Below are 14,704 nucleotides of genomic sequence, written 5' to 3'. Positions count from 1 at the left end.
AGAACTTTCATTTTAATTCTGTACTATTTTCCCCCTGAGAGTCATTTAAGGACTAAAATAAATTTTAAAATAATGTGTAGAAAATGTAAAGATTCTCTCATACATATCTCTTAGGCATAAGTGGCAGAATTCAGATAATTCAATACACACTCATCCCTCCCTTTTCCCCACTGCTCTCTGAAAACTGGAGGGTAGTTTGGGGTTAAGTGGAGTTTCTGAAGATCAAACTACTGTCATAAGTTCTACTGTTTTGGCCTAAAGAGCCATGGGAGCACTCAAAACAATGATTCCAGTTTATCAAATATAATGTTCTCCAAAAGAGTAAGTCAGATTCTCCAGGTTGGAATTTTGGAATTCTCACCACAGATGGGTTGCACAGCCCTGGCAAATCGCTTAGCTGTCTGAGCTTCAGTCTCCCAGCTAAGTGGCGACAGCAGCACAGCACACCACATTCTATCAGAATTTTCTCATCTAGCCTGACCCTGCCCTTCAGAGTAAAAGGAAACAACAGCAATCATTCCTGACCTCATTTAAGGACAGAGAAATGAGGGTTCTGAAAATATTCGTGTTTCCCAAAGGGTGATACACAAATCGTGGATGATTCATAGGCAACCTTTGAGAAAGGAGAACTACTGACTTTGAGGAATGAAGAGAAAAACTGGCAAAAGGTAGGGACACAGGGGAAAAACTGAATTCCCAAATAATAGCAGCTAGCAAATATTAAGCTGGCAAACGAAGGGATTAAAAATGAGCAAAACAGCTGTAGAAGACCTGGGAAATGACCCATTCAAGAAAGTTGAGTTCTGTGAACAGCTGATTCATAATGCCAGTGAGGGCCAGGAATTTCAACACTGAATAGTAACTTAAACTCTGTGATAAATGGAAAACCATGCCCAGAATTTTGAAATGTCTTAGACCATGGAAGGAAATAAGTGTAGAAGGAAAGTTCCCTGATTTCTTACTTCAAATCGGACCAGGTCCTACCTCATGTAAGGCCAACTTTGATGGTCATTATCCAGCTTCCCATGACTCTAAATTCCACTTCTGTAGTTTTGGAGTAGGTGCAGTCATGAACTACATAACAACATTTTGATCATTGATGGACTGCATATACAAGGTGGTCCCATAAGATTATAGTGGAGCTGAAAAGTTCCCATTGTGTAGTGATGCCATGGCCATCATGACATCATAGCACAATGAATGATACTGATGTAAACAAACCTACTGTGCTGCCAGTCATACAAAAGTATAGTACATACAATTATGTACAATACATAATAATTGATAATGAAAGACTATGTTACTGCTTTCTGTATCTACCATACTATTGATTGCTGCTTCAGAGTATACTTCTTCTACTTACTAAAAAAAAAAAAAAAAAGTTAACTATAAAACAGCCTCAGGCAGGTCCTTCAGGAGGTATTCCAGAAGAAGGCACTATTATCATAGGAGATGACAGTTCCATGCATGTATTGGCCCTGAAGATATTCCACTGGGAAAAGATGTGGAGGTGGAAGACAGTGATATTGATGACCCTGGTCCTGTGTATGCCTGGACTAGTGTGAGTGTTTCTGTATTAGTTTTTAACAAAATAAAATTAAGTAAAAAAAAAGAAATTTTAAAATAGAAAAAAGCTTATAAAATAAGGATATAAAGAAAAAAATTTTGTACAACTGTACAATGTATTTGTGCTTTAATCTAAGTATTATTACAAAAGAGTAAAAAAGTTAAAAATAATTAAAAGTACATAAAGTAAAAAAGTTACAGTAAGCTACAGTTAATTTATTATTGGGGAAAGAAAAAATATTTTTAATACATTTAACATAGCCTAAGTTCACTGTGTTTATAAAAGTCTACAGTAGTATACAGCAATGTCCTAGTCCTTCACATTCACTCTCCACTGACTCACTGACTCATCCAAAGCAACTTTCAGTCCTGCAAGCTCCATTCATGGTAAGTGCCCTATACACAATTACCATTTCTTAATCTTTTGTGTCATATTTTTACTGTACCTTTTCTGTGTTTAGATATGCTTAGACACACAATACTTACCATTTTGTTACAATTGCCTACAGTATTCACTACAGTAACATGCTATACAAGTTTGTAGCCTAGGAGCAGTAGGCTATACCATATAGCCTAGGTACGTAGTAGGCTATCCCATCTAGGCTTTTGTCGGTTCACTCTATGATGTTCACACAACAACATAATTGCCTAATGATCTATTTTTTTCAGAACATATCCTTGTCTTTAAGTGATGCATGACTGTGTTTTCAATAAGACTCTCTACTGATGCTGAAGCGCAACAAAGTCTGAAATCCTCGTATACCAAAAGGCTTTTTTGTTCTTCCATGTGCACTTTACTCTTCTTGTAGCTAAATCTATTTTGGGATAGAGAGTGGTCATTTGCTACTTTTCTGAGAAAGAAGTGCCTTCTCTATGACCCTTATCCATCCCACCCCCAACCCCACATAGAGATATGAATAGTTTAAATTTTACTGTATATAAAGATAAAAACAGGTAGCATAAGAGAGAACTCAAAGGGTCATTTAAATGAAATGAATGAAAATTGAGTCATTTTTGAGAAAATCTAGGAGCTATTGAATTATTCCAAGGTCACATGAAATAAAGAATAAAAAACAAATGTTCAGATACCAGGTTCAGCATGCCAGTCATTATGCTTTCTGATCTCCCTGAGGAGAAGCCTTTGTCATTTTAAGGAAAAGGATAAAAAGCATATACTTTTACCTGTAAAAAGGATTAAAGAAATTAAACATTTGTATTAAGTGCAATATTCAGTCAGTGCTATCTTGAACACAATTTAATACTTCACTCAAAAAAGTGAAATAAGTAGAGTTTTACCTTTAAAATAACTACAGACATATTCATGCATATACAGTCATTAAAAGAATGTTATAAAATTACAGCCAACTTTAGAGCAGTAACTGGATAACAGCTCAGGAAAACACCATTCAAAATTGACAGTTAATTAAAATTTAAATGAGAGAATATTAAGTTGCCTTTTTATCTTTTATAATTTTAATTTTACTCAATAAATACAAAGGTCTATTCTTATATATTCCTTTTCCAAAACATCCAATGCATAGCTATATCTCAACAGTAATCCACCACAAAAGTTGTGCAGGGAAGTTTTCCCTTCCACTTCGGCCATCTTTGCAAAAGGTAATAGTTGTGATGGGCAGTAGTGATCACCCTCAATCAATCGGTATCCCAGGCTATCTGGTATATTTGTAAACAAAAATTTATTGTCAACATAATGTGTCTATTTTCTTCAACATAACTTACTATGTCAGAAATTATGAGGTGTGAAGAGAACTGTTCTAACCATGTTCTACATCTGATTCCATTACAAGAGAAGAAGATTTCATGACATTCATCTATTGCAGTGAAAGTAATACCATCTTTTCAACTATACATAATTTAATATCATTATTTAAATCAATATTTGAAAACTAATAGATTATTGAAGCACAAGTTGATTTAATATACACTATACTCTACAACTATGCACTGCATTAAGGAACCAATTCCATTACATTTTGGATCCAATTCCTAGGACAAATTAAATCTTAATTTTCATGTTTTCCAAAACAATCTACATGATAAAATTGCACAGAAAGACTGACAGAGCATGATAACTGCTTGTACAGAGACCTTATAACACAGAAGTTACTCATCCAAACCTATTAACAGTTACATTCATTGAAAAAGGAAAAAAAATCATAATTTCCCTCTCCAACTTGAATATCTTCTGCATAAAAAGAAAGGGTAACAGCAAATATAAGCAGTTCAAAAAATAATGCAATTACTTACTGTCTTCATTTGGAATGAAATTTATGAGGAAGCAAAGCATCATTAGGCTTCAAAAAAAAAAGTGCTACTGATAAAACATGCAAATCTCCAGTCAACATCTCTAATCACATTCTACTATGCTTCCTTGCTTTCAGTTTCCACCTAAGGCCATTGAATACTGACTATGATCAGATACTTTTCCAGGCACTGGAGTTACAACGATGCGCAACAATAGATGTAAACTATAAATCCTGCTTTTGTGAATTTAGAGTCCAAAGCCCTTATGTTTCTTTCCAAATAGGAGACAGGGCTTTTCTTGGTACTCCTTTTAGCTAAAACTATTTAGTAGGAGGGGGAAATTTATTTCTCACAGTTCTGGTGGTAGGAACGTCTAAGTTCAAGGCACTGGCAGATTTGGTGTCTGGTGAGAGACTGCTTTCTGGCTCATAGACTTATGTCTTCTCTTCTCACTGTGTCCTTGCATGGCTGAAGAGGGAGGGAGGTCTCCAAATGACCTAATTATCTTCCAAAGGCCCCACCTCCTAATACAATCACATAGGGTATTAGGATTTTAACATAAAAATTTTCAGAGGGACACAAACATTCAGTCTATAGCAGAAAGAGAAGGGAAGGAAAGTGAAGGAAGGGACAGGGAAAGGAAGGAAAGTACAGGGAAAGGAAGGCCATTAAATTAGAGGTGGAGCTGAATGATTGACTACATAGGCTTAAAAGTGTAATTGGGCTGGGTGCAGTGGCTCACGCCTGTAATCCCAACACTTTGGGAAGCCGAGGTGGGCAGATTACCTGAGGTCAGGAGTTCAAGACCAGCCTGGCCAACATGGTGAAACCCCATCTATACCAAAAATACAAAAATTAGCTGGACATGGTGGCACCCGCCTGTAATCCCAGCTACTCGGGAGGCCGAGGCAAGAGAATTGCTTGAACCTGGGAGATGGAGGTTGCAGTGAGCTGAGATGGCACCACTGCACTCCAGCCTGGGTGACAGAGCAAGACTCCATCTTAAAAAAAAAAAAAAAAGGTGTAATTCATATGAAAACAGTTATAAAAAGGTGTAATTGATATGAAAATGGTTATCAACGTGTCAGTAATACTATGCATTATAACAATGGTGATAAATTAAGAGATTTCACCACAATGATATTTGAATGACTCTAAGATTTGAGTTTTTCAAGGGCAAAGATCACATTGTATTCCTTTTTGCAACTCTAGCAGCTAGCACAGTGACTGACATAAGATAAATACCCGGTAAATGCTAAGTAAATCAATGACTAAATCTTACCTCCTTATCATGGATTGGGCAGAGAGCTAAAATTTATTAATTCTGACTCTGCCTTGAAAACATCTGAAAAAAAAGGTAGAAGTAATCTTCCAAGCATAATTACCCCTATGTGATTTAAAAGAAATCACATAAAAATTACTAAAATAATCGTAACAATCAATTTTACAGCAAGGCAATAAACAATTGCAAATGCTTGATGTAAAAATATTACTTATTTACATATAAGACAGGTGATAAGAACAGTTTACAAAACACATTTAATAATTTTAATTTAAAAGAAAACTGGTATATACAGTATTTATTCTTAGGTCTACTTTTTTCTATTTCATTATTTTGTTAGGACAATATGATATTAACATTTAAAGGGGTCAAAGAACATATGAAAAAACTACCTTCTTAAGTAATTCTTCCTCTCCCCCCAAATATAGATTTTAGCCCAGCCTATAAACTCATTAGATACTTGATACCACCAATAAATTGAGTGTGGTTTGTTCTCTGATAATGTCTCAGACAAGAATGGTGTGCATGGCAGTCATTGCTGGTGCACTGCCCAGATCTCCATGACTTAGACCATTTCGGTGCTGTTGGTATGACTTCTAGAACATGTGTCTCTTTGCCTGAGGGCTCTCTCTGGCCACTAGGGTGGGCTTGCTTTGCCTGTAGGCATGGAGCACCATAACTTCTGGGAAATTCATGTCCTCCAGTGCTCTCATCCTTCAGCTGGGATAGCTCCAAGGCACGTGCAGAGTTCCCCAGTAGAAACAACCCCAGTTGCTCCAGGTTAATTTGCTTGTCACCCTTTTTTTAGCCTCATCCATTCTCTTTTTTATTTCCCCCACTCCTCTGTTTGTATAATACTTCCAGGGATCACTTCCCAGTGAATTGCTAGCATTCTAATCTAAAAAAAAAAAACTAAGATAATGTATTTTGTAGTGTTAGATTTATAAGATAAATGCAAAAGGTGATTGAAAAAAAAAGATATAGTAGAAATGCTTCACACCAGTACTCTGAATGTAAATCTGAGTTTATAACTGGCAGTTGGGGTAGAGGGAAAACTATCATGGAGTAATCATTTACTCAAGAAACAGCAAATATTTTTCATACTCTGATTCTGAAAACATAAAGAAGGCACAGCCCTTGCTCTGAAGAAATAAAAGTCTTATGAGAAAGTCAGATACAAAGTGTGAAGGGGCCAAGTCTCCAAATATGGCCCCAGTAATTCCTCCAATTTTTTATGCAAGCCCCTTTGCGATGTGGCTTTGCCTCTCCTCTAATCAAGAGTTGTAGTCTATTTTACCATCACTTTAATTCTGAGTTGGCCTTTTGATTTGCTTTGAGCAACCAAATGCAGTGGAAGTAATATCTGGGATTACTATTCTATCCCCAAGGAGGACTGGTACTTTCACTTCCCCGTCTTGGAGCCCAGCATGGTGATGCCGTAAGTCCACAGGAGACTGCAGGATGATTAGAGCCACACAGAGGAGATGCTAGAAGAAGAGAAGCCATTTTGGAAATTCCAGCCCCTCTTAAGTTCTCAGCTGAATGCAACTGTATCAGTGACCTCAGGTACACAATCAAGGAGGAGAATCTCCCAGCTGAGCCCAACCAAGCTACAGGATCATGGGAAATAGTAAGTTGTTGTAAGCCACCAAGTTTTGGAGTGGTTTGTTAAGCAATAACAGATAACTGATTCAACAAGCAATTACAGTGCAGTCTGATAATTGCACTCCTCGAATGACATCTCTCTGCTTCACGTGTCTCAGTCCCACCAGGCTAGCTCTGGCGAGGAGACAGCCAGATCAGGAGCCATTGCTGCCACATCAGGAAAAAGTTCCAGTTTAGCTCTACCATCCAACACCTAGCCAGACTCGGTTTGCAGCTCAGTTGACTGAAGCAAAATACGACAGCTCAAAGAATAAGCCTTATACAACATCTGCCTAAAGGGATTTATGACCCTGGAAGAGATAGATCAGATCAGAAAAAAAGATCTGGGAGTATGTGATCTGTATGATGGACTTTGTTTATGGGGACCTGATTCAGTTTCTGCCATGCATGCACATTTATCATGAGGATTATATAGATAACTAGTTGATGAGATCCTTCACATGCCCCTCCTGCATGGAGCCAGTTGATGCAGCACTGCTTACATCCTATGAGATTAATTGAGCCAGGCTCTCTCATATGACTTCAAGTGAACCACATTTTGGTGGTTTTGATTGTTTGTCACTGATCCCAAAGAGGCAGGGATTAGGAATTAAAATAATGCACAAAAGTTTCCAACAAATTTCTGGATGGCTGCAGATGTTGGGGGAAAAGTATGTGATATTTTAGAAACTTAGGGGGCAAAGTAGGATGATATTTTTATGTAAAGCCTGGACCCAACATTTAAAAATATAATTGTATTTAGATCTTGAAAAAAAAAGAGAAAAGACAGATATTGGGTGAGCACCTACTATAAGACAACACTGTGCAGGGACTAATCAAAGATACATAAAATGTAATTGCTGCCATAAACACACATTTTTGCTAGGAACAATGGCTATTATTTGTAATGATTAGAGGATACCCAAGTTACGTGCAGTATAATTATGACCCTATGGACAAGAAAAGTTGAGAGAATAAAAGATGGAAGTGTAGGCTAACTGAAAGAGTTTAGCTGAGATCAAAGGAAAGGAAAGTTGGGATCAAAAGAAGGAAAAGCCATCCAGGTAGGGGGAAGAGTTGAGTAAAAAGGCAGGAGGCTAAACAGGGATGACAATCAGGATCTGTCTGAGAGAAAAGCGGAAAATATGGATAGCAAGATGTAGTCTCTATTTTCTCACTCCACAATCCTAAAACATGTTCCCTAAAAATATATGATGGATATTGGCCCTTCTTTCCTTTGAACCAGTCAAAATATTAAGAGAACCACTTATGAACAATAGCAAAATATCACCCATCTTCTAATTACTGTTGAAAAGCAGATTTGCAAAATGTTTCTCCTGGAGGATTCTTTCTTCTATTTTGTGGCAAAGCACATACCAGTCAACCACATGCATATTGCTATAACTAGGTTATAGCTACTGAAACAACTAGCCTTAATACTTAATGCTATCAATACAAAAGAAAAGTTCTAGCAATTACTTCATATTTCCATTTGCAACAAATTTTTAGTATATTTACAGAGAGTTTCAACAGTTCCTAATACCTACAATGTGGATGGATAGCATCTTACGCTTTGAAAATTAATAGGGAGACCTTATTCCCTCGACTTATTTAAACATAGTTGTAGCTAATATATTATTACCTTAATAATTTGTTCCCATTCATCAAAACAAAAAATACAGTGCATTTATAAATTTAAATGAAACACTGATTAGAGTTTACATTTTTTCTTTTACACTACAAGCGTCCAGTCAATGCAATCCCATCTTTGTTGTAAGTGTCTAGAACATGGCTAAAATAACATATGTGCACATGTATACAGATATCTCTACAACCATATATGTAAATACTGGTTTATGGCTTGTATAGATTCTGAGATTTATTAAATAAGACACCTTCACTGCTTCCCAGAGATAATAGTTACCTGACATATACAATTCTAAATGAGGTACCTTATCTCTCTCTTCCACACCTTCAAATTAATAGTGTTTTCCTAACACCGATTGCAGTTTCTCAAAAGTGAACTTTAACAAACAAAGCATTTAGATGTTATGAAATGCACTATCTTAATGTTCATAAAAGTTATTGCTTACACCCGGCATGATTACTTAATTACTATGATTCAATTATCAACCAAACAAAATGCAGAAAGTAGATCTCACTTGCTTTCTCGCCCAGAAGCCACATCCCATAATTAAATTGGAAGATGGTAAAAAAGTCTCCTCAAACTATGCAAGTGACTGGTGGAGCTGTTCCTTCTGCTCATGACCTTTGGGTTACAGCTGAATCGGATCCTGTAGGCTGTAATGACTAGATCACCTGAGACCAAGGCTACTAGCTAAATGCACACTGCTTTAGGAAGTGAGTTCAGAGAAATGAAAACTGGACTCCCAGATCCAAGGAGCAGCCACCAATACCCAAAACCCACCCAGGTACTAGACAGGATACCTGCATAGAACTCTGTGCCCAATAAAATGATTCATTGGCCTGGGCAAGAATAATCTCAAACCTGTAGGGTAAATTGTGTGTATGAGTGGGCAGAGACCACAGTGTCTTTTTTCCTAGACAGGCTTCTCCCTACATTTAATCAGCTACACTTATATTTCATCTCTCAGAGAGTGAATATAGTGTTCCCATCTTCATCAAGTGGTCTCATCATCATCATCATCATCATCATCATCATCATCATCTGGACAGATACTATTAGTGCTCTGCCCATATGCCCTCAGCTCTTACCATTTCAGGCAGGCCAAGCTGACTTCCAACTGTTAGCACTTGTATTTCATTGCATGAAAGCTTCTCTGCCTGCCAAACACCACTCTGCCTATGCAAGTGGAAGGCTGTAAATGCCAAGGAATTAATACTCCCACAGAGTAGCCCTCAACTAATGACTGCCAGGAGTTGATGGATAAATACTCCAGCTCCCTTATCTCTAGTGGGAAATTCTGTACACTTGACTCTCAGAACGCCACAGCATCATTAAACTCCAGTTGCCCTCCTTATTGGCGTTTTTCCTTCTCTGCCCTACTTTTTCACTCCCCTATCAGTGTTCCTTGAGATTACCTCTTACATAAATTACTTATAGGAGAATCTTTGTCTCAGGGTTTGATTCTCAAGCAACTCAAATGGAAATCATCATCATCATCATCATCAACATCATTGCAACAATAACAAGAGTGCTCACTACTTACTGGGTTCCTACCATATGGACTTGAAACTTTTACTCATTATTCTATTAAAATTTTAATTCTCACACATATAGCTATATTACCCATGCCTTATAGCCAAAAAAAAAAGAGAGACATGGGAGATTTAAATAAGTTGCTGAGATCTAGATCACTGAATTAATAAGATTAGAAGATAGAATCTGTCTGATTTCAAACTCATTTTGCTCATTCTACCATACTATGCTGCCACCCATAAAAAGTAAAATTAAAATGATTTAAAAACAAAATTCACACGCTGAGCCCTACTCTATTTTCTAAAAAAAAAAAAGAAGGAACCATTTTTATTTCAGCTACTTAATAATAAATACCCAAGAATATATTCATCAACCTAACAATAGTTTCAAAAAAGAGTCATCAGACAGTGGATAGTATATCCACATGGAACATTCCTCCACTTAACATTTGGCGTGTCTCCTTTTTGCCACATGAGCCTTTTATAGGAGCAGGAGACTTCCTTTAGAGCAGGGATAATGTCTCATTTGTGTCTGGATTCTCAGGAAGAAGCCAGCCAAATAGACATTTAGTGAATATTAGTTGAATTGACTGACTCGAGGTCTACTAAACTGTAATGATATGGACATGTTTGAGGGAAATTCTTTTTGATAAGACTTCATCTGGATGCAAAGGAGACTGGTAGGAAAGAGAAATGTTAGAAAACGAGGAGAAATGAAATCCATGATCTTCCCTAAGTATTATCTATAGAGAGAAGGACTTGTGCTTCAAAGACATCTGATATTGTAATGTAAGTGGTGTTTTGATATAATACTATCTTAAAATTTTTGACTTAATGATATTTTCAACTTGTAATATGATTATCAGGATATAACCCCATTGCAAGTTGAGGAGCATCTGTGTTTACAATTAAGTTGCTTTTAATAGTTCTACAACCTCCTATTTATAACTGTAAAATAGAAGTTTCTAAATGTATGGAAGAAATAGTCCATGAGAGAAAAACAGAACTTTTAATTATATCGATATGCCAATTATTTTAAAAACTAGGTATGATTAAAACATTAAAATCCTAAGTGGCTTCACCTTAAAAAGTGTAGAGTAAAACGCTAACCAGTTAAAATTAATTGATACCCTACATATAAGAGCTTAAAAGATGTAAAACTTAAAGAGACCAGGGAATATTATTTGAGATAGAGTGGTTGTGTGAAAATATAGTTATAAATTGCATGCTGTGCTAACTAGTTATAAATTTCATGCTGTTCTGTCCTGCCTGGGATTTGAATCATCACTTTGTCCAGTGTGTCCACTCTGTATACACAACTAGTCCATTAGTCACTTACATCATCAGATAGGAAAACATAATATATATATAGGGTTTGGTACTATCTGTGGTTTCTGGCATCCACTAGGGGTCTTGGAATCTATACCTTGAGAATAAGGGGTGCCCATTGTATAGGACAGAGAAAGAAAACGAGGCACAAAAGGGACAATTTTCTACAGAAAAAATTTTAAAATCTCATAATTACATTTCCAAATCATAATTGGTTGTTTTAAAATAAAAGATTATTTTAAAATTAAACCTACAGCAGAATCTAAAAATTATAGTAATTTACCATTTCATTAATTCATTATGTAAAATTGCACATTTAATTTAGAAGAAAACTTTCCAAAAAGCAGGGACAGTATGAAAATTGCCATATTTAATTGCAGATTATTTTACCCTATATCCTATTATAAAATTTTTTAATTATGCAGCGAAGTTGAAAGAACTGTAGAGTAAAATCCCATGTACCCACCACCTGGATTCTCCCATGACTATTCGATTGTGCTTCTTTTATCACATATCTATCAATCTAACCATCCTTCAATCCATTGTTTAATCCATCTGGTTTTGGTACATTTCAAAGAGATTTTCAGACACAGAAAAATTCTCCTTAAATACTTTTGCATGCATATGATTAATTATAGTTCAACATTTGCTTCCACTTTATATTACATTTACATACAATGAAATGCACAAATCTGAAGTATTCATTCATTGAATTTTGATAAATATGTGTATTTGTGAACACCCAAACTCCTTCAGTATATAGAACATTAAGTTATGGATTATTTTGAGGAAAATAAAAACTTAGTATAAGCTTCCTTTTCTTTTCTCTAATCCAAAATATTTAGAATGTTTAAAGTGAAACAAAGAACATAGTTTTTCCTTACCCTCAACAAATATTTTCAACTCCATTCAGTAAATAAGTAAAGAGCAGCACATGAAGTGATGCCTATGGATTAGCTTGATTTAGAGCAGGGAAATTACACCAAACATTGACAGTGCCATATTGGCAAAATATACACAGGAGTGAGGTGAGGGAAAGACAAAAGGGTGTGATGGCGACTGTGATCAACACACCCACATTCAGCTCCAGCTAACTGATGCCATGCAGACATAGGTGTCTCGCGTCAGCAAACCTTCAGGCTATTCAGGAAAGGCTGGGAATCCAGATATTTACGTGCAATATATTGAATTTCTCAAATGTTAACAATGAAATTATACATTTTAAGAACATTATGTGGTTTAGTAAAATTGGGCCTATAAGTCTCCCAGATTACATTCTGTAGTTTTGAGTTTCATGCCATTTGATGACCTGTGCTTCCCCTGTAGTATTATGATGATCAGATCATATTCTGAGTCAACAGATGAGTCTTAGAATCATATGATTTAAAGGATCTATTAATCAATATTTTTAAGACATTTAAGACTTGAGCAGTTAGATATACCAGATATACCATATGCTATTGTAACAGATAAACAAAAACCAAAAGTAAACAGTAATACGTCTCTTTCTCCTCAGGAAACATAATCACACAAAATGAATCCGATAATACTGGCGGTTCTATAGACACCATTCCCTCTCAAGTACATCATTTTGTTCACGTATCCATGCATTCATTATATAGTGTGTGTGTGTGTGTGTGTGTGTGTGTGTGTGTGTGTGATGTGTGCTGTGTATACATGTGCTAGGCACTGTCCTAGGTCTGAAGATACAACAGTAATTTAAAGAAAAAAACCAGTTTTATAGAGTTTAGTTCAGGGAAGATAGAAAATAAGTTCATAATATGCCTTGTAATTATAAGTAATAGGAGAAAAGTAAAGCATGGTATGGGTGGGAGGTTTATATGAGATGGTCGGAGAAGACGTCCCTGACAAGATGGACTCTGAAGGGAGATAAAAGGAAGAAACAGAGAGGGACCACTAAAAATATCCTGGGGAGGAGAGATCCATGCAGACAGAACTTGCCAGACCAAATGGGAAGACCTTAAATGCACCTCTAAAAAGTATGTCACCAAATGCAAATTAATATATGTGTGCTCCCCTTTCAGAGTATCTATTGTCACATAAAGTATATACAAACTGAGAGTGAAAGAACAAACACAATATTTTGGATTTAAGGATATGAAACCACCCTAGCAAGGCTTTATTCCAAGCTTATTATTCAGAGGAATCAATTCTGTAATTAAGATGTAATATGATTTACAACTTTTGATGTATACTTTTTGCAGAATGCATTCACCCCATAAAGATATCCCCTACCAACAGAATTCATAAGCACTAGATATTGCCAGGTGAAGTAAGATGAGGCTAATTATGAACAGTTGGCAGACCATTTTCCTACAGAAAAATGGAATCTATATGAAGAATGAGAACATGAGCTCATTATACAGTCTTCAGAGATTATGCCTGATTTTTCTTTCCTTGATTCTCTCCTAATGTAGAGCACGATTATGAAAGTTAAAGAACCTCTCTGTTGCCAGCCCCTCTAAGGGTGCTGATAGCAGGTGGTGCTAATGTACCTTGACATAGGATTTTCTTGCTCAGAAGCTCAAAATAGGTAAAAGGGATTATGGCAACATCTTCACCTGACCCAGCAACATCCCTGTCTTTTGTCACCCATCATGCCAGATTCAGAAAAGTCTATCTAACATTTCAATGAGAGACTGGCAGGATTTGCCTTTTTATACCTGTCAAGATTGAAGGTAATTGTGCTCCCAGGGCCATTCCACTTGAAGGAAATATATGGAAATTAGAAATATACCACATTCTGAAAGAAACTGCCAGTTTCTGAGTGCCTTTGTGAACTCTCTTTTTCTGTTTAATATAAAAATAGAAGGGGAAGGGCAGGGGAAGGGTTAGGTTGGAAGCTCACAGTGAAATATGTTTGACTGCCTGCGAAGTCACCACATTGAAGCTGCTACTGCTTCTTGCCTTGACATAAACACTTCATAGTCTCCAATTATATTAATTGCTCATGTGGTAAAAAACCATCTGGGGAAGTAAACGTAACTGAGGTCACAGACATGATAAACTTGGAAACATCCTGAATGCAAACAAGGGCAACATAAAGATGTTATCCCATCATTTTTGGTTTTAGAGTTTTATTTTTAATAAATTGGGACTCTTTTTAAAACGGTGGCTATGTTATTAATTAAGGACATTGCCATAATGTCTTTAAAAATGTATGTGAATATATTTACAATATTACTGGTAACTAAAACTAAACCATAATTCTCTGTGAGTTATGAGACTGTTAGGACCTTTAAAAGAAGGGCAAAGTGGTCTCAAAATGTAAAAGATCCCAACATGTTCACATGTGAAACAGATTTGCTTAGCATCTAGGAACGGGCCACAGCTGCCATTACATCTAATGCTTTCCTCCCAATCTACCTCTCTACTAACCAGTGGAAAAAAATATGATTCACATCCTTATCAGAATTT

At 36.3% G+C, this 14,704-nt stretch overlaps 1 pseudogene; it reads left to right on the top strand.

Annotated features, from left to right (window-relative positions):
* Positions 1-6,840: 6,840 nt before the first annotated feature.
* Positions 6,841-7,279, top strand: LOC105740415 (annotated as a pseudogene).
* The last annotated feature ends 7,425 nt before the right edge of the window (positions 7,280-14,704 follow it).

Source organism: Nomascus leucogenys, chromosome 11 (genome assembly GCF_006542625.1).
Source record: "Nomascus leucogenys isolate Asia chromosome 11, Asia_NLE_v1, whole genome shotgun sequence".
Lineage (NCBI taxonomy): Eukaryota > Metazoa > Chordata > Mammalia > Primates > Hylobatidae > Nomascus > Nomascus leucogenys.
This window is presented reverse-complemented; position numbering and strand designations above follow the sequence as displayed.